Source organism: Mobula hypostoma, chromosome 5, assembly GCF_963921235.1.
Source record: "Mobula hypostoma chromosome 5, sMobHyp1.1, whole genome shotgun sequence".
Classification (NCBI taxonomy): domain Eukaryota; kingdom Metazoa; phylum Chordata; class Chondrichthyes; order Myliobatiformes; family Myliobatidae; genus Mobula; species Mobula hypostoma.
The window spans coordinates 83,960,709-83,982,451 of record NC_086101.1 but is presented as its reverse complement, the minus strand read 5'-3'; the positions used below and the strand labels follow the sequence as shown (position 1 = coordinate 83,982,451).

At 38.8% G+C, this 21,743-nt stretch overlaps 1 protein-coding gene across 2 annotated transcripts in view; it reads left to right on the top strand.

The window, feature by feature from the left end:
- Nucleotides 1–21,743, top strand: part of arhgap15 (Rho GTPase activating protein 15) — a 731,418-nt gene that overhangs the window by 571,941 nt on the left and 137,734 nt on the right. The window lies entirely within an intron of this gene.

Here is a 21,743-nt window from a genome sequence, read left to right as displayed (position 1 = left end):
GCATTTCTGGAAAGGAATTAAGTGTTGATGTTTCGGGCCATCAGGATGAAAGGTCTCGGCCGGAAACATCAACTCTTTATTCCTTTCCATAGATGTTGCATGATCAGCTGTATTCCTCCTGCTTTTTGTATGTGTTACCCTCTTTCTGTGTATTATCCATATCCATCCAGGCCTCTCATATTCATGTGTCTCTGATTTTGCCTCTTAAATTCCATCAAACCTCTACTACAACTGCTGGTAACTTCTTCTGGGCAGCTGCCATTCCAAGTATATAAAAAAACTTTCCTGTCACATCACCTTTAAACTTTCTCTCTCTAACCTTAAAAAGCATGTCCTCTGGTATTTAAAAACGCAAACACGAGGAATTCTGCAGATGCTGGCAATTCAAGTAACACACATCAAAGTTGCTGGTGAACGCAGCAGGTATGAACATAGAATTCCCCAACTCCGGTAATTCCCTCCCCCTCCCTTCCCCTATCCCTGTGTCACTCTGACCCCTCTCCCAGCTGCCTGTCACTTCCCTCTTGGTTCCGCCTCCTCTACTACCCATTGTGTTTTCCCCTATTCCTTCTTCACCTTTCCTGCCTATCACCTCCCTGCTTCCCCTCCCCCACCCCTTTATCTTTCCACTTACTGATTTTTCACCTGGAACCTACCAGCCTTCTCCTTCCCACCCTCCCCCCACCTTCTTTATAGGGCCTCTGCCCCTTCCCTCTTCAGTCCTGACAAAGGGTTCTGGCCCGAAACGTTGACTGCACTTCTTCCTAGAGATGCTGCCTGGCCTGCTGCGTTCACCAACAACTTTGATGTGTATTCCTCTGGTATTTGAGATTTCTGTCCTGAGGAAAAGATTCTAACTGTCTACCCTATATACTACATCTCCCAAAATGTTCTTGTAACTAATCACAAGAAATATACCTTGCTACCCATGAAGACTTCAACTTCTCTCCTAAAATCCATTTAAATTCCTGTAGTTTACTTTTTTTTGAATTATTATCAACATATTTTGCCACAGTTTTTAGCTTGCAATTATCTGTGAAACTTGACACTATATTTCTGGCTTCGATCTTGCTAGACTCTATCAGTTTTGTTCCCACTTTTATTGTCTGTTACCATTTTAAACAAGTTGTTTTGATAACTTGTAAAATGCAAATCAAAATGTACTTGCTTAATAATGTCCTGAATTATTTTGTCAGAAACCTCGTGCATTCTGTGAATTTGGGCAGCCTTATGATGTTTCCTGTCCCTAATATCAAAAACTGCATAAGCGAATGCAACTCTTTTCCAGTCATTACCTTCTAGACTTACAGACCCAATATTTTCTGAATTATATTTATGTATATATCTCCATCCTCAGTTCTTTATTCCATTGTTTACATTTTGGTGCTATTCCTAATATGAATGGCTTGTATAATTCTTGCTTTTTTCTGCAATTCCCAGTTTTGTTCAGCATCTTCCTGTCAAGGAGCTGGCGACCTGTTCAGTTTTGCTCCTGTTGTAAATGTGGTTCTCTCACTAATTGTCATGAGGAAATTACAGTCATCATTGGAAATCTTCATAAATAGTTCATATTATAATTTCTCTCACTTTCTGAACTGTTCCAAATCTAAATGTTAGGCTGGACATTCTGAAGATTGAATCTAATGTTGCTTTTCAGATTAAATCAAATATGTGGCTCACCTGCAAAGCATTTGGGCTTGTGTCGTTGGAATCCACAGAGCATTTTATACAATTTCCCACATGAAGAGTGCCAGATGGAGGTGAAAAGACATGAAAGAAACCCTTTCATTTGGTTACTGTTTCATTAACTTCCCAGATTTTTCAGTCAGCAATTTTAGCAATCTGCTTATAATTGCAGATAAAAATATGAATCATCTCAGTTTCTGTTAAAATTCTTCTGAAATGTCACTGTGCCATTAATATCATCTCTTGTCAAAATCAACAATTGTTCATTGACTGTAAAATTACCTTGACCAGTTCGAAGGAAAAGATCAGCAGATACGTGGAAATAACAGCAAATGCAGGAAGCACTGTAGGAGCACTTACAGCAGCCAGATTGTCGTGACTCAAGAAGGTAGTTCACCGCCAAATTCTCAAGTGCAATTAGGAATGTGCTGTTTCAGTCCACATACTGCAAATTATTATTTTTTAAAGCCATGTTATGGATGGATCATACTGGAACTACTCAGCAGGTCAGGCAGCATATATGGACTTCTATTATTTTCCATAGATGCTACTTGACCTGCTGTGTTCCTCCAGCATTTTGTGTGTGTTGCTCTGGATTTCCAGCTTCTGTAGACTCTCTAGTGTTAATGTTTTGGGTCAAAGGCATTTCATCAAGAGAATTATCAGATTTTCTTTTCACAGACACTGCCTGAGCTGTTGCATGTTTCCCATGTTTTCTGAGCATGCTATTGATTTCCATACACAGTTAAGATATGTTTTAATCAGTTAAAAGAATGAAAGAACTTCATCATGTATGTGTCTTAATAGATATATGACAATTAATGCATGATTAATTGGCTGGTAGAGTGGAGTTACATCTCTACCAAAGGAGGTGTAAGGTGCTCCTTTCCTCTGTTAGCCAGCAGGTCACTGTTGAGCACGGTGTAGCATCTACTTAACCTCCCAGTCAGGGTCACATGAATTATGGGAGCAGGTGGTGGATGGTCGTATGAGCAGCTGGTGCATGTCACAAAGTCCTGGTTATGTGACCACTGATGCCAGGCAGACAATCTCTGAAGAATATTGATAGTGGCTGGGGTCATCCATCTTGTAAAGGCACTGCCCAGAAGAAGGCAATAGCAAACCACTTTAGTAGAAAAAATTGCCAAGAACAATCATGGTCATGACACCACGATCGCCTATATCATACACATGGCACATAATGATGATGAATGTACGGAGCTGGTTTAGATACTATGAAATATTTGCAATGACCATGATAGTGTAACTCTCCCAGAAAACGTGTCAGGATGCAATTTGAGTGAAGGGGTCTGAGTGAAGGTTAATCAGCTAACTGGTGAGATGATATTTATATACTGATCTGTAAGTTATGTTTGTTAGTTTGATTAGTATAATAATAAAGTAGCAGATGACTCTAAATTCACATTCATAATTTGCACCAATGAATGGAAATTGCTAAATCGACCAACCAAAGATTTGAAATAATTTTACTCAAAACATTACATGAAAGGTGAAGAGGGACCGACGTGTTATTTGAAGAGTTTACAACCAGTTATAGTTTTTACAATAATATTTACACATAAATATATTGTGTGAAATTCCTCTACCCATTATTTTAATGAATCTATTCACCTGATAATGGGTTTGCATCTTAATTGAAATAGCGTTTAAGGTGCTTTAATTAATGTTTTCATTTTTTAATGCTTTAGTGATTTAAATTTAATTACATGTTCTTTTAAATGTCACTGCCTATCGGAGTATCATAAATAACTTAAGATCCTGTAGGCAACACTTGAGGCCAGCTCACCTCTTGCAGCCCGCTCCATTTCGTGAGGCATCTCTTGGGGACCTTTGGCATCATGCATCTGGAGAAGGTAAATCCGGACAGCAAACTTCGTAGGCAATGAGTCCTAGCAGTGGGTTGGCCCAGCACAATCCAGCCCCATGTCCTCCATCTGCTGTCAAAACTGCTGTAATTTTCAAACTGCATTATTAACTTATTTAGTCTAACATAACAGCAATTCCTTTTCACAACCTGATTTTTTTCAGTGTAATAATTAATGTGCGATAAGTCCACATGACAGACTAATAGGTTACAAGAGTATAAATTCTATATTACCTCCAAAGTTTTTGCAAGATTTTGCTTTGACAAGTAGCAGTGTCAAGTGCATCTTCACACTGTACAGAGAAAAGAATCGAGTTGACAGTTTGATTCCAGAGGACGTAAAAGCTAAATTTGGCTAATACACGATGAGTGGTATATTGGCAATCAGAAATTTATTATTCTTCCTCGTAACTTGACAAGAGAGAAGATCTCCAGTAACGTATGCAGAGTAGCTATACCACTATTCTCACTACAGTTACATATGACAGCATAACTCAAGACTGCCAGCTGCACATCATGCTCAGCAGTTGTCTGAGATCAGATGTAATATAACTGCCACCCTTGATGCTTTGCCATTATAAAGCAAGAATATATGTGTCTTGGAGCTAGGCATTACTAGGTATCAAAAAATAAAAGCTGACATATCAGGGCATTTGTCTTTATAGGTTCGTGTGCTTTAATGTGAAGTATGCTTTTAAAATGTGTACTCAGTTAATTTCATTAACATGATCCCGAAAGTATTCATCAAGAAAGGTCAAGGAAGTTGTAATTTGTGAATTGTTACAAATTCAATTTTCTCTTGGAATGCAATATTTCAGACAAAAGTTTTAAAGATCGATATTCAATAAAAATGAAATCACTTTTTAAAAGAAAATAACATCAGTTCTATAAAATATCCAAGAATGGCCACAAACCATTCTGGTGACCTCAGACTGATCCCTGCCCACACTTTGTGATTACAATGCCCACTCTCCCACATTTAGGTAGGCTGCACAAACATCATACTATGATGCAAACCTAAATGGTCTCAAAGCCTAGCCTCTGTAAGTTACACGTCACCACACAGAATGAGTAGATCTTATGCTCTGAAATCTAAGACCCTTCTGTTGTATATTTAATATTTCAGCAACATTTGCGTAATATTGTAAATCTTTTGTAAGATTAAGCATTCTTTCCGTGAGCTAGATCACTTGGAGGCTGAAGGAATTCTTTCTAAGGTTGAGTGGAGCTCGTGGGCAATGCTAGTGCTCCCAGTAGCCAAGAAGAATGGATCTGTCAGGATTGTGGTGATTTTAAGGTCACCATCAAACTAGTACTGAAAGTAGATCAATACCTTCTGCCCAAGATAGAGGATATCTTCGCAAAGTGTTCCGGAGAAAAACATTTCAGCAAAGTGGACTTAGCTGAGGCCTACCTGCAGATATTGATGGAAGAAGTGCAGTGTTAAATGAAAATTAACACTGTTAATTTTTGCAAAGCCCGTTCTGTTCCTTATCCTATTCTCGTTACCTCTATTACGTTTTCTAACTCCAAAACCTAAAACTAATTGCAAGCAAAAGATGTGCGCCCAGAGGAACATATCTTAGCTTTGTTTTTACTTTAGCAAGACGCATGTATATGAAACGGCTGCGGGATGATGTATGTCAGTCACGTATTTTGTACATATAACCACAATGAATTATTTAAGCAAACAAAGAATGCTTAGTCAAACAGTATATTTACAACATTGCTCAAATATTACTGAAATATTAAATACACAACTCCTTCCCACAGACAATTTTGATGGTCTGTACTCTAAATCCATTCCACTGTTCACAAATCTCCCTTATTTTGAGAAGTATTTAAAACAGTCGAGAAAGAGTTCAAAAGCTCAAATAATTGAATTCTTTTAAAAATTCATTGAACATACCACTTGAAAAGCCAAATTAACCATTATAAAATAGTTTAAATTGTCAATTCATTATGTATTGTGTCATGCGACATGGGCTATTATGATCTTTCCATGACCATGATTGTTCTTGGCAAATTGTTCTACAGAAGTGGTTTGCCATTGCCTTCTTCTGGGCAGTGCCTTTACAAAACAGATGATCCCAGCCATTATCAATACACATCAGTGATTGTCTGCCTGGCATCAGTGGTCACATAACCAGGACTTGTGATATGCACCAGCTGCTCATAAGACCATCTACCACCCGCTCTCGTGGCTTCACCTGGCCCTAATCAGGGGTTAAGCAGGTGCTACATCTTGCCCATGGGTGACCTACAGACTAGTGGAGGGAAGGAGTACCTTATACCTCCTTTGATAGAGATGTACCTCCATCCCGCCATTCAAGATAAAGTTTAATAAAACAAGCTAATAACCTTCACTTAACTTCTTGGATGTGTGGCGCATGGCCAAGTGGTTCAGGGGTTGGACTAGCGATCTGATAGTCGTGGGTCTGAGCCTTGGCCAGGGCAGCGTGTGTGTCCTTGAGCAAGGCACTTAACCACACAATGCTCCAGTCCACCCAGCTGAGAACGCATACTGGCAAATACTGGCAAATATGCTGGGGGTTAACTTCACGATAGACTGGGGTCCTATCTGGGGGGGGGGGCGGTCTCGTACTCTCAGTCGCATCACGCCATGGAAACCGGCATAAGCACCGGCCTGATGGGCCACAAGGCTTGTAACAGACTACAAGGCTCGTAACAGACTTTAATCTTTAACTTTTTGGATGAAGATCAGTGGTCTTTACAAATGAAAAGGGCCAAAATAAATGGCTGACATGGAACTGAGAACCCATAGGATTTCTCAGGTCAGGTTACTTTGGAGTACTGCCAGACATGATAGAGAACCCAGGGACAGAGTAAAAGCTAAGACAAGTGCACATGACACCTCCAATGCTTTCCATATTTCAGTACTGCAATGCATAGGGGTTGAAACACGGTATAAGTTGAAGCGCACTGGAGTTGTCCAGATCTCCTCTAGAAACTTACAGCTTACTCTTATATGCAACCTGACTCTTTATTGTTGTTACTTTAACACTCATTGACACCCCAGGCAAATGAGAATAGAGTAGCTATTTATAAAGGTAACTAAACATGTCAAAGGATGCTAATTTAAAATGTATAATACTGTAGAAAAAATTAAGCTGCTTCTACCAAACTGTCACTGTAAAAATGACATTTATTAACATATAAATATTATTGTTTTCTGTAATATTGTTATCAGTAAATCTGAATTCATATGTTAACTGTCAGTGTAGGTCTTTTGTGCAAGATATAGTATTTCTGCTGTAGAACTAATTCCCATTTTTGCTATAAGGCACAGCTGCAATTTAGTCCATCACTTTGCCATTTGTTTATTCTTCCTGGTCCCAGTGGAAGTTTTAATAGTTTTTCAGTTACTCTTACGGAAAAAAAAAAGCTGTGACAACTGATGGACACTATTTGTTTCTGAAAGAAAGGTGCCAAGGCAGAGGGTAGGAAGAGAGTGTTGCAAGCACCGTTCTGGGTATTGAACCCTCTGCAAAGGCCATCTCCTTCATTTGTTATCAGGTGAATGTGTTTGTTAGACTCCATGTCAGTTTAGCATTCAAGTTAAGCATCGTTCCCCCTAACACAGTCTGGGGATCCTATCTTTATCATAATTCAGTAGAATAGGCTGCTGCAAATAAGCAACACACCATAATTAGCAATTGGCAGCCTGCACTGTAAATCTGTGTGAGTGCAGAACGATTTGCTTACATTGTTGCTTTGTTGACAAATGACGCTGTACATGTTAATGTTCTTGAAATGTCCCCATTGCACCTGATGTGACAATAAATGTCAGCCAGCTGTATGAATTATGGAAATAAGATTTTTGTTTATGAATGTATCTGGAAAATTTATTTTAATGCACGTCTGCTGATGGATTTAATGCTTGAAGCTGAATTGAAAGGATTTGTAAGCTTTTTTTTGCACAGTTAGAAATATGTAATAAAACTTCTTTGACTTTATTTTAAAAAAAGATTTCTTTGAATAATTTCAGTACTCCAGCAGACTTGGTTTTCTCTTTTATTCTGGAGATCTCTGGAGTGGATTTCCTGTCAATTAATATTGACAGTGACCTGTTCCAGATCACAGCAAGGGTGAGTCTTACTGCCTGGTGCTGCTGTGCCTTCAGACACTGTGGGTGGCACCTTTACATTTGGATTACTAAGGCCTCTTTTATAGTCTATGGACTTGAGTCTCATTCACTGCCTAATGATACTCAATATGGTTTCAGAGAAAAAAAATATAGATTGTAATGTAATTTAGTTAATGCAAAAAATTCTAAAACTACCAAATTTCATACGTACGTATAATAATCCAATTGTTATGAGGCCCAGTATTTCATGAGAACCAATCTTAATTCCTGTTAATTATAGGTATCCCATTCTTTTTTCATGCTTTACACAGTGGAGCATCTAAACCAGTGTATTTGTTTTCTTTGTAGGCTATGAGTTTCATTGGTAAGCTTAACATCTGTTGACCATCTCTAATTTCACTTAGTAAGGCCTTTTTGAACAATCATTACCTCTGGAATGAAGATGTCTTTAGTGTCCAAGAACACTCCTTACCCAAGAGTAAGGAGTTCCTGGATTTCAGTCAAATGGTGAAGAAGAGACAGTAATAACGGAAAGGAGACACAAACAACCGCAGATACTGTTATCTAGAGCGACAAACAATCCACTGAACGAATCAGAATCAAGTTTAATATGCTGGCATATATCATGAAATTTGTTTTGCGGCAGCAGTATAATGCAATACCTAAAAAAATTATCTCCAGTATTACAATAAGAAATATATATATTAAAAAATAAATTAAGGAACAGTGAAAAAAGAGTGCAAAAGTTTGTTCTATTCTCTATTCAGAAACCCAATGGCAGAGGGAAATTCAGTGCTTTGAGCAGCACCTGTGAGGGGAAGGGAATTGCAGCTGTTCTGGATCAAATCCTTGGTTCAGGACACTGAAGGAAGTGAACTGGATATGTTGGTTTTCCCCTGTACTGATATTACCGTCCTTTTTTAGCGAGGGGGTCAGTGACTGGGGAAGTCTCAGCAAAGAAACTTAAGTGAGTTGCCATGGTGCAATTTATAAATGATACAGGCTGGATTCACGATGAGGTGATAGTGCAGAAGCAGGTATTTAAAGAGGTGGAAGTTCCAATCAAATGAGCCTCTTTATCCTGGATGGAAATATGCTCCGTATGTTTTGTTGGACTTGTTCTCGAACAGGCAATTGGCAGTTACTTCTTCGTACTCCCAATTTGTAGGCGGTGGAAAACCTTTTGTTGCTGAGTCACCTATCAAAGAATATCCATTCTCTGTCCTCTTGTTACAGCCATGATATTTATGAGTCAGTTGTGACTCCTAAGACTTTGAAGATGCTGGATTTGATCCTGGAAATGTTGAATGTCTTGTTTTTTCCCTTTTAGAAATGTTGCCTGACTGGATTATTACATGGTTCTTGTTGGTGTCTCAGACAAGAGGTGAATAATAGTGATGCATATTGAAATATGTTACAGTCTTTATGAGCTGCTTGGGAAGCACTAACAAGAAAGATCACTTACTGATGTCATTTACAATATGGTAATGACTTATTGACTTCAATGAGCAAGCTCTGACAGGTTTGGTAATAGCATGCATTGAATAAACTAATGTTTTACTTTGAAAACAGCTGTGATAAGGAAAACTTTCTATACTAAAGGCATCTCTTTTGCAGTACATATGCATCTGATAATGTATAGAGAGACATTTGCATCCTTGTAGGCGGGGAAACCTGCACTAGTCTACATTAGAGGATCAGCAGGTGAAGGGAGTGTTAGCAGCTTTACTTACATAGGAGTTTAAGGAGGTTGGCTTGACATCAAATACTGTAACAATCTTTGAGCTGTTCTTTCCAAAGTATCCTGACTGGTTGCTTCATGGTCTGGTTCACCAATTCAACATACAGGGATGTAAGAAGTTGCGGAGAGTAACATTGAACTCGGCTCAATGTGTCATGGTCCATCCCTACCCACTATCAGTTGTATCTACAGGAGGTTCTGCCACATCCATCATTAAAGATGCCTCTCACTCAGTCCCTGCCATCTTCACATAGTTACCATCAAGCAGAAGGTAGAGAAGACTGGAATTCCACACCATCTGATTTGAAAACAGCTGCTTCCCTTCAACTACCAAGTCCTTGAAGCAGCCAGAACAACCCTAATCGCTACAGTTTAGTAACACCATGACCACTTTGATCACTTCTCACTAAAAAATAGACTTTGTTTTTTGTGCTCTTTCTCATAAAATTTGTGTATAAGTTACATTCATTTTATGTTTAAATTGTGAATGGTGCTTACCTGATACAATCTTTCTGTGATGCTGCTGCAAGCAAGTTTTTCTTTGGACCTGTGTATGCACTCACTGACCATTTTATTAGCTTTAGGAGTGGTACCTGGTGTTCCCTTCTGCCTCTGCAACCCATCCATTTCAAGTTTTGACATATTGTGCATTTAGGGGTGTTCTTCTGCAGAGCACTGTTGTAGCATGTGGTTATTTGAGTTACTCTCGTCTTCCTGTCAGCTTGAACCAGTTTGGTGATTCTCCTCTGACCTCTCTCATTAACAAGTCATTGGGAGAGGTTGGCTAGCCTGGGTTTTTATTCCTCGTAGGAGACTGGGGGCAAACTTATAGAGATGTTTAAAATGATGAGAGGCATGGGTAAGGTGGGCAATAGCAATCTTTTGTGCAGGGTAGGCGAATCTATAACGAGGAAGCATAGGTTTTGGGTGAGAGGAGAAAGATTAAACAGTGAGCTGAGAGGCAATTTTATTTTCATGCAGAGAGTGGTGTGTATATGCAAAGAGAAGTGGCTGAAGCAGGTACAACAGTATCATTTAAGAATAAATTGGATGGGTACATGGACAACCAGGGCTTAGAGGGAAATGGATCGAATGCAGGAAATTGAGATTAGTTGGGTGGGACCTTGGTCGGCATTGACTCATTGGATCAAGCAGCTGTATGCATGTGGTATTGCTCAATAATCCTAATCGATAACCTCATTGCTAATAAGGTTCCTTTGAGTAAAACTTGAGGTTCGGACTAATCATGCTGTGAAATAGAGTCACACTGCAGAGTGTCATTTCATAAAGCTTCATTGTGATATTACAAACAGTGAGACTCCAAATCCAAATGCATTCCAATGTTACTATCAACCCTTTTTCAGGTTCTGGAAATTGCTAGAACTTCTATAGAGAGCAATTGAACATCTATGCATTTATTTACTAAGATTCAGCGTGGAATTGGCCTTTCTGGCCAACAATCCCCCGATTTAATCCTAGCCTAATTATATGACAATATACAGTGACAAATTCACCTACAAACTAGTATGTCTTTGGATTGTGGGAGGAAACTGGAGCATCAGGAGAAAACCTAGGCGGACACAGGGAGACCTTACAAACTCCTTTCAGACAGCAATGGGAATTGAACATGGTTTGCCTGTACTGTAAAGCATTGTGTTAACCACTATGTTACCATGCTGCTCCTAATGCTACCATGCTCCCAAACATTTCAGCTTTTATGTAATAGTTCAAAAAAGGACAATGGGTATTTATACATTGCTACAACTTGCAAATATTACTTACCATTAAAACTGTAACATTTCTTACTCAGGAGACCTTTATGCACTATCTTGTTGAGAAAAATAAATTCCATTACAATATTAATAAAGGAGACATTAACCCAGTGGCAACTGAGGCATAGTAATTTTACTTAACATTGTAAAACCTGAACCACAAAGGCTCATGAGTTCGAATGAAACTTTTCATTACACACATTTTCTCTGCTCTCTTTGTTCACTTATACATTTCCATTCAGTGGAATTCAATTCATCATTGTTGACTTATTTTGTTTCTTCTCATCGAGGGTGACTCCCCTTTGTGTGGAGAAATTAATAATCACAGACAAACAATGGCAGTTTTGAAAAACAAAACAATGTATCAGAGAAAATGACCAAAAAGCACATATGAAGTGGGGGCTTCCCCTTTAAATGACTGCATCAAATCCAAACCGGTTATTCATCATCTGAAAGCTATTTTTTGGATTTGTGAAAGTAATGTATTAGTTTGTGGATGGACCAGGACTGCAGGATAGGACCTGGGATAATACACATAAGACAGACAATACTTTAGTAAATGTAAATCCTGAAATAAATGCTTATATTTCAAATTCAATCTCTATATGTGGCAGTCCTTTATTAGACTGGTAAATGAAAAACAATTGGTGCACATTTACAGTGATGTGCCAAAAGGTCCACCCATCAGATAATCAGAGCTACCTCTACTTGACACCATAATTAGCTTCAGTAATCTTCTGTGTACCTTTATTTCTATCTCTGTCACAATTGTTTGCTTTCTGAGCAATATTGTTCACCGACTGTCATTCTGTACACACCTGTATCTATTAAGAAAATGTATTGAAATAGTTCAAACTAATTGCTGTACATTTGGAGGTTTAACCAGTCTGCTGTGAATGGAAATGAAGAAGGGAAGGATTTGTCCTTTTTCCCAAAGGCATAAACTTTTGGCAAAGTTACTGTATGTTTATAACAAAGTAGAACACTTAAAAGTAACACTGTACTGTGCAAAAGTCTTAAGCACATTCATATAGCTAGGGTGCCCAAGACGTTTGCACAGTACTGTCACTAATTTTATGTGATGCACTGTACTGCTACCACAAAAAACTAATTTCATGACATATGTGAGTGATGATAAACCTGATTCTGATATGGGTCTCTTTTGTGGACTGAGAGTGGGAAGGGGACAGGGAAAGGGGGATCATGGTTGGGAAAAGGGGAAGGGAGATGCAAGGGAGATGGGAGGGAGTGGCAAGCACCAGAGGGACATTCTTAGTGATCAATAAACCAATTGTTTGGAATCAAATGACTTTGCCTCAAGGCTAGGTATCTGCACCCACACCACACCCCTGCCCTTGGTACTCCTTCTCTGCCACCTGTCCCACACACTTCCCGCGGCACTCTGCCCTCACCATTCCCAACATTCTTTGACCCCACCAGATTTACAAACTTTCCCTCTGTGTGTTCGTGGTTTTCCAGAAATTGTAACCGGGATAAATCTTCTCTTAAAATTTGGAAAGTTTTTATTTTGTTTCAGTATCTCATGAGTCTGATCAGCATTTAGGCAGTTTACTGCACAATGCCACTGAACTCAAGAGAAAGGAATCAAGTTGTGAAATATTGGATGTTTTATGGGTTTACAAAGTTTCTTAGAACAACAAGGTTGAACATAAAACTTTCAATAGGAAAACAAATGCATGTCACATTAGTCTATTGTACTGCATTTAAACACGTATTCTGCAAAAGCAGAATGATGTAGACTACAATAATTTACAATTGTTTAAAAATTTATGTACAATCTTCTATAAAGTGTTACATATTTTCAAATTCTTTCAGATCATCATTATCTTGGAAACCTGAGGTAGATATGCTAATTATTTGTAACAGGTTTCAAAATTATTATCTTAATTACTCCATACCACATCCCTTCTTTAAGCATAGTCTTTAAAACCGAATTGAAGGATCACTGTTCAGTTGTTTAGTTGATTACACTTGGAGAAACAGAGTAGGCTTTCAAAAAAGGGTCATTGCACACATGCTCATAGTCTGCTTTGGGGTTTGAACAAGAATTTTTTTATAATATCAGAAATATATCACCAAAGAGATACTGAACATTACTGCTATATAATGTCACTGACAAAAAGTGTTAGTGAGAATGCTATGTACTATCAGATAGGAAAGAAATTAGTAGTCAATGGAACAGCCCACTTGTTACATGCAAACTATATTTATTTGCAGGATCTCCCCCAGAGAATGAACAGTTTGATTTCCCCCTACTGGTTCAAAGCAAACTCGAAAATTTAGAGGAGCTGGGACCATTCATCTTTAGTATGACAGAAGCTTTTGGTTTAAGTGTTTCTCTAAGCATTTACATGATCAAATGCATACAGAGAGTAAATGCATTACAGGCAAGCCTTACTCATTCCACCTAGTGTTAACTGACTAACATTATTTCACAGTTAAGTAAAACCTCATCTTAACATCTGCACCTTATTTTGAAACTCTCTCCAGATACTTGCACCTCCCTCACTATGCAGTTGCTTGCAAATATCTGAGACGTTCGTGCTCTTCCGGCTCTGAGATCTTGAACATTCTCCATTATTTTCATAATTGCCCCAATTTGAAATGAAGGAGAAGATACGTAGCTCGGGATGGCTGCTTATTTGAGATTTGTTTGCCAGGCCTGGAGGTTAGGTCACAAACGTTTCATCACCAGTTGAGGTGACACCACCAGTGTGAATTTGAGTGCTGTTTCTGCCAAGTGTCCACTTTTATGTTGGACCAACTCAATGTTCTGATTGGTTGGCTGTCGCACTGGCCTCTAGTGTCTAATAGGTCCCGGCCAACCGGATATCTAAGTAATCTCCACTGGCTTGGTATTGCTCCAGCACTGCTGCTCAAATCTTCCGTTTCCAAAGCCCTAGGAAATGGAATTCCTTTCCTAGACTTATGTTTCACTAACTCTCTTTCCTCACGTACAATCCTCATTAAAATCTTTGATCAAATTATTGGTCATCTCCTTAGATGTCACCCTGCTGCATAGTGTTAGCGCACTTGTTAACACACCTCTGAAGGTTCTCAAAATGCTTTACTACATTGCAGGTGCCATATAAATAAAGTTATTATGGTCATTGTCCTCAATAAGTGTATCTTCTGAAATAAGGTCTGAATTTTACAGGCTATCTCGCAGCACCTGTTAGCATGCAGGAACTGAAAAACCCTCAAGATGGCCTCCAATGACTGGTAGCATATAGAAAATGTTCTATTTATTTTTAGTCTAAAAGTAAAGAAACATTGTCCGTCAAATTGATTCAGGGGCAGCTCACTCTGAAAGCATTGTTGCACCATGAAAAAATTTTGTTTACTGTCAGAGTAGGTAATTATTTAACCTAACATCTGAAAATGTTTATCTGTCCTCCATGAACATTTCTGGAGATCAAATCAGTGAAATGTAGGGCTTCATGAACTCAGCTTAGTATTTGATAAGCACTATTATTATTGAAGAACTGAATTGTATTATATCCCATTATTTTACCTATAAGAAATTAATTTCATCCTCAATATCTCAAGAGGTCATACCACAGGATTATGCTTGACTTACCATTGACATGTTTTCCTAGGACGTAGTTTAAGTACATCTCCAACACTTCAATTCTACTTTATGTCCTCTGAGAAGACCCTAAGACATAGGAGTGGAATTAGGCCATTTGGCCCATTGAGTCTACTCCATCATTCCTCTGAACCCTATTCTCCTGCCTTCTCACCATAACCTCTGATGACCTTACTAATCAAGAACCTATCAAAATCCATTTTAAGTACACCCAATGAATCCATTGCCATCCGTGGCAATGAACTCCACAGATACACCACCCTCTGGCTATAGAAATTCCTCCTCATCATTGTTCTAAGGCGGGGGGGCACCTTTATATTCTGAGAAACTCATATAAAATGCTAAAGGAGTTCAGCAGGTCAGGCAGCATATATCATATATAGAAAGGAGTAAAGTCAATGACTTGGGCTGAGACCCACCAGAAAGGTTGATTCCTTATTCCATTCCATAACATAACTGCTGCCTGACCTCCAGAGTTCCTTCAGCATTTTCTATGTGTTACTCTGGCTTTCCAGTATCTGCGGAAACTCTGGTGTTTATGATTCCCTTCTATTCTGATGCTGTGCCCTCTGGTTCTAGATTCCTCTGCTGCAGGAATAATAACTGCTTTTGGTTTTGGTAACAACACATGCTACAGTGAAATGATAATTTTGAATTTTCACATACACTGTTCATATTTGATATTAAGGTTGGCAGATGTAGCATCTGGGGGGAGCGGGGTGTTTAAACTGCAGAAAATACTCCAAGTGCTCTAAGCTGAACTGTTAACGTCCTGTTACACACAGGATCCTAGTTTTTGCCAACCATCTCTAAACATAATTTTTATTTAAAATGTAAAGCTATGAGTAATCTTACCTTGTATTCTTTCTCAACACAGAGAATTTCTTTCTCAGTTGTTTCAGTACATTTGGAGGACTGATACTATTGGATAGGCTCTTATCATGGCCCTGTTTTTCTTGTTCTAGCAGAGAATTCCCATCTGCCTCATAAATTAGGGGTTTCCCTGCCCAATCATTTTCTATAGGACAACCCAGATCTCCTTGTCAAAGTGTATAGAGGAGTTTGAGAAGATTCATTTGAACCAGTCAGACAGAATACTCAGCAGAAGTTATAAATAGCGGCACTCTATGTTGAAGGTCCTATTGGAACTTAAAATAAAAAAAAGACGGTCCTAACCATATCTCCAAGATCCCGGAAACAGCTGTGAATCTTCTTACATACAGACTTCTGTAATAGTAAAAATGTTTCAAGAGTTGACTGTTTATTAAATGTGTTTAATGACTTTTATACAAGACAAGTTATTGCCCTTTATAATAGGCCAAGGCTCAAAAAGCAGTTGAGCATATGGTAAGTTCAGTGAACGAGCACTGATCATGGGTGACCCCATCATTTTAATTCAACTTCAAGGTGTGATTGATCCAATTCAGTTTGTGAAATTCATCCAAAATTTGATGGCTTCATACACATCTGAGCGATGAGTATGTGTTGGCTGCTGAGATGCTCCTCCACACTAAAAGCACTAAAAAAAGGGAAGTTTTTCCTTTAACTTTCATGGCTCTATTGAGCTGCTGCTGCTTCACTTTCAGATCCTCTGTTGCTTTATTCATTTCCAATGAGATAAGAATTGTCTGCCAGCCAGTCATAAGCAAGTCACAAAAAAAATGTTCCAAAGGGTCATGTGCACCAGCATTTCCTGACAGCCTTTATCTCTGTAGGCAGACACTAAAACAAGAGCATTACTGTCCATGGCCAGCATAGGGAGTCTCCTCGGGCAATGCCAAAAAATGCTTTTCTTATTATAGTCCTAACTCGTTGCGCATCACTAAATATATTCTGTTGAATACAGGCAACACTTTGTTACAGCACAAGTGACCGGCAGTGAAATAACCTGCTCTGATGCAGCTGCGTACCACCTGTAGGGAAAGTCAAATTAGGGAGATGTCCTGCTGCTCTGGCACTAATGCTTTTTTGTATTGTGATTTGACTTTTCTTCCTTCCCTCTTTGTATCTTTGTCGGCTGCAGGGGAGTTTGAGGGTGTACTGCTTGGCCTTTTTTATTTTATGTATAAGAAAGGAGAAAGAATGCTCAGGTTGAAAGACATTAAAACCAACCCCCACCCATCCAGCTTTGAAACTAAATATGCTAAAGGAGTCAGTGGGGAACGAGTAGCCTTTTTTTTATCCCGGAGTTATGTTATTTTAAGATCAACAGAAATGCTCTTGCACAACCTAGTTTGTCATCAATTATATATGACAGTGCTCAAAAATAAAGGGTTAAATGTAATTTCAATAAATTCAAATTCCATTAATTTTAGCAAACGTAAAGAAGCTTTTTCATTCATATATAGAATATGGGTGTCACAAGCAAGGTCACCACTTACTGCCTGTCTCCAATTTCCCTTGAGAAGGAGGTGGCGAGCTGCACGCCTGATTAGCTGCTTTCCCGGTGACGATACTCGTACTGTGCCATTGGATAAAGGGAACCAGAAACTTAGATCAACAGCAATGAGGGGACCATGATATAGTTCTCAGTCACATGGAGAGTGACCTAAAAGGGAGCCTGCAGGTGATGGTTCTTCCCTGTACTTGCTGTCTTTGTTCTTGATCGTCGGGGGCATGGATTTGGAAGTTTTATGAAGCATTGTTAGTTCACTTGGAGGTACAGAAAGCACACAGGAAGGCAAACAATATCTGAAAAGCAAAGAACTGCCATAATATGAAATCTAAAATTAAAACAGAAAGAGCCGGACATAGCCACCAGGTCAAGCACAGGGTGTGTGAATCAAGACACAATTATTGTTTCAGGTGAATGAACCTGTGGCTGTATATCCTCAGAATGTTGTTTGCTATATAAGGCCAATAGTCTGTTGGACTTTATTGCAAGATTGAGGTTTAGAATGCAAAAGTAAGGATGCAAAGGTGCAGAAATCTGGTGATGTCACATCTAAAGTTTTTGCACTGCAGCCTTGGTCTCCATGACCAGGGAAGGATAACTTGCAGCAATGCATATAGAATCATGAGATTGATTCCTGAAATGAGATGGCTCTCCGATAGTTAGTAAAGCTGACCTACATTCTCAAAGAAGTTAGAATATGATTTCATTAATAAAGAATTGAAATGAATGCAAAGAAGCTGATTCTTCATCCAGCAGAGCTTAAAACTGAAGGACATACTACTGTGATGGACAACTTGAGATGAGAAAATGGGGAAGAGTTGTCAATGATATTCACCAGGGAGAAGGACATGAAGGTTGAGAAGTTAAGGGAGGGGTATGCTGATAAGCAGGAGCGTGTATGTACCAGGAACGAGTAAGTCCAAGATAATGTGGAACACAGTAGTGTGGATAAACCCCAAGGGTTTATAGTCTCTGTCTCAAGATGATAAGAGAAGCAAAGGAAGCGATTGATGTGACTCTGGTGAAAGTTTCATCTTCATTAGCCACAGGTCAGGTACCAGAAAGACTAGACAATAGCTAATGGTGCCCTTTTGTTCAAGAAGTGCAGCGAAGATAAGCCTGGAAATTACAGGCTGGTAACCCTTACGTTAGTGTTGGAAAAATTGTTGGAGAAAATTCTAGGTATTTGGTATGCTTGCCTTCATAGTGGGTGACAGGATTTCTGATTAATTGGAAAGGCAAAGACTGATTAAAAGGAGTCAGCATGGAGATCATGTCTCTCAAAAAGAGGCACGAGGGATCGGAGTCATGTTGGCAAATTCAATCTATACAATCTCATCTTTTAACTACAGCCAGCATCCTATTGAATCTTTCTGTTGCTATGACATCCTTCCAATGAATGTGCTTATCTGAAATGGACAAATGGAATCTCCATTTATCTTTGTTGATTATACTATATATAAATGACTTGGATGAGAAATGTAGGTGACATGATTAGTAAGTCTACATTCAACACAAAATTTGGTGGAGTTATAAAGGGCAAAGAAAAGTTTTGTAAGGACACTGTAGGAAATAAGCTGAAAGTTAGGTTAAGTAGTGGCAGATGGAATTCAGTTTTCTAATCATTTGGGAAATCAAATTCCAGAGGCCTTGTGTTCCAAGGCCTAAGCTCCCCGCAAGCGGTGACACAAGTGGATTGCGCAATGCAAAAACATTAGGGAGTCTTGCCTTTATAGGCTGAGTCACTGAGTTAAGAATTAGAACATCATATTGATATATAGCACATTGATTAGATCATACCTAGAGTACTATATCCATTTCATTGGAAGGATGTCATGGCAACAGAGAGGTTCAATAGGATGTTGTCAGGAATGGTGGGCTGTAGTTATAAACTGAGATTGTACAGGTTGAATTTATATTTACTGAACTGTAGGAGGCTGAGGGGTGACTGTATAAAGGTTTATAACATTAAGAGGAGCATAGATAGGAAAGGTAATCAGAATATTTTCCCCAGGGTGGGGGAGTCTGGAATTTGAAACCACGTAGTTAAGTTGAGGGGACAAGAATTTAAAAGAGATTGGAGAAATAAACTCTTTGCACAGGGGTTGTTGAACGTCTAAAACATGCTGCTAGTGGAAGTGGCAGAGGCAACTACCAACTAAGATGTTTAAAAGGCATTTGGACAAGTACTTGGACAGGAAAGGCTTCGAGGGACATGGACCTAATCTAGGTAAATGAAATTAGGGGTAAATAGACACTGTGGTCTGCATGGAAGCAGTGGTCTAAAAGGGACCATTTCTCTGCTGTACAATTTTAGGATTCTCTGACTCGTTACTCAGAGGTTTGAAAAGCTTTCAACTTCTCTATCAGTCCTTAGGTGCATTACCTTTCCATGATGTATTAATAATGTGTGATTGGAATAAAAGGTCAATCTAATTAACTAGCTCTATGTAGACTGACTTTGCCATCACTGAGAAAACATTTTGTCACCTACATAATATTGCTGAATTCCACCTCTACTGAAGCATGATTATATAAGGATGGAGATAAGGAGAAACTATTTTTCTGAAAGCGTAGTGAATCTGTGGAATTGTCTGTCTGGAGAAGCAGTAAAGGCTGCCTCATTAAATATATTTAACACACAGTTAGATTTTTGCTTAGCAAGTGAATAGAGGATCATGGGGAAAAGGCAGGTAGATGGAGCTGAGTTCATGGCAGGTCGGCCATGATCTTATTGAAAGTGAAACAGGCTCGAAGGGCCAGATGGTCTACTCCTGCTCCTATCTCTTATATTATAGCGGTTACCCCAAACATTACAGTGATACCCACTCACCTCTTCACTTTATAAACATGAACACTTTCAAAATATGTGGCATATGGGCTAACGTACAGCTCATCCTAACTAACCACCCATCATCTCTCTGCCTACTGACATAGACTAATACGGTACTGATACAGGTCCTTTGGCCAAACTGTCCATGCTGCCCATGGGATTGCTCACCTAGTTCCAATTTCCTGCATTTGGACCATATTCTTCAAAGACCTGCCCCTGCAGGTACCCATCCAAGTGCTTCTTAAATACTAACATTGTACTGACCTCAACCACTTCCTCTGGCAGCCCATTCTACATATTTACCACCTTCTGTGTGAAAATGTTGCCCCTCCAGTCCCTTTCAAATCTTTTCCCTCTCACTCTAAACCCTAGTTTTGGACTATCCTACCCTGGGGAAGCTGCTATCTACCTTATCTGTGCCTCTTCTAATTTTAAACATTTCCATAAGGGTACCCCTCATTCTCATCTTCCGACATCCAAAGAATAAAAACCTAGCCTGGCTAAACTACTCCCTGTAACTCAACACCTCTAGTCCTGACAACACCCTTGTAATATTTTTTTTCTGCATTCTTCCCATTTTAACCACTCAACATGACTGGTTTCATAATCCTACGAATCTAAAATTCTCAACTTTGTTTCAAAACCCTCCATATTCTTTAATCTTATCTTTTATCTGCATCGTCTCCATCACTATGTCTCTCCAGGATATCTGTATTTCTCCAGTTCTGTGGTCCAGAACATCTCCGAATTTAATTGCCCACTGTTAGATAACATATCTTCAATTGCCAAATTCCTCCAAAAATAACTTCCTTAAATCTCTTTGCATTTTTACCCTTCTTTTTTCCTTTTTACATATTCCTTTGAAAACTTTGACCATACTTTTATGAACATTAATCCTAATATCATGCTCTATCCTTTGTCATTGTTTGGTTTGTTTAGTAATTGACATTTGAAGTTCTTCACCAATTTGGTATGTTCTATGTACTATATAAATGGAAGTTGTTGATGCTGTTAAATGTATCCCCCATTATTCCTTCTGAATTATTAAGCTCAATTCACCAGCCAAAAGCAGACAGATGGTGTGGCATACATGCCAGTTAACATCTCAATAAATGCAGGAAATGTGTGGCCGGTATAAATATTTTTGCGCCCTCCGTGCAATCAATAAGTTGCATTCTACTGAACTGGTGACAAAAATCAGTATTACAGTAGTAATTCTATGTAGTAAAATATTAATTTTTATTTGTCAAATTTTATTTTTCATTGTCACAATCATGCAATCCTCAGCTCCAGGTTAATCCCTGAACCATGTCCTGGTCCCTCAAAGCATAACATATCCCTTCAATCCCCTGCATTTTTAAAATGCCCATTTAATGAAATTTTGCCAAGTTGCTGATTAACGTTGTGCAGAAACAACAGGACAATTTAAATATTCCCTTGCATATAATATTCCAAGACCTGAATTCAGGCTATGTTACATCAATACACGAGTGTTTAAGTTATTAAGCATAATTTATTTTCCCTTCATTTTAAACAATGGAGTAAAGAATAATTTAAATAATATCTTCTTTTAAATAAATCGTAAATGAATGTGACTGGTGCGTTAGGCACTCTCAGATCTTAATGTTGCACAACATAATTTCAGAACCCATGTTTCAGCTCAGTGTAAGTTCACTTTGGTTTCATTTGATTGATTGACAACAGCTGTTTTTG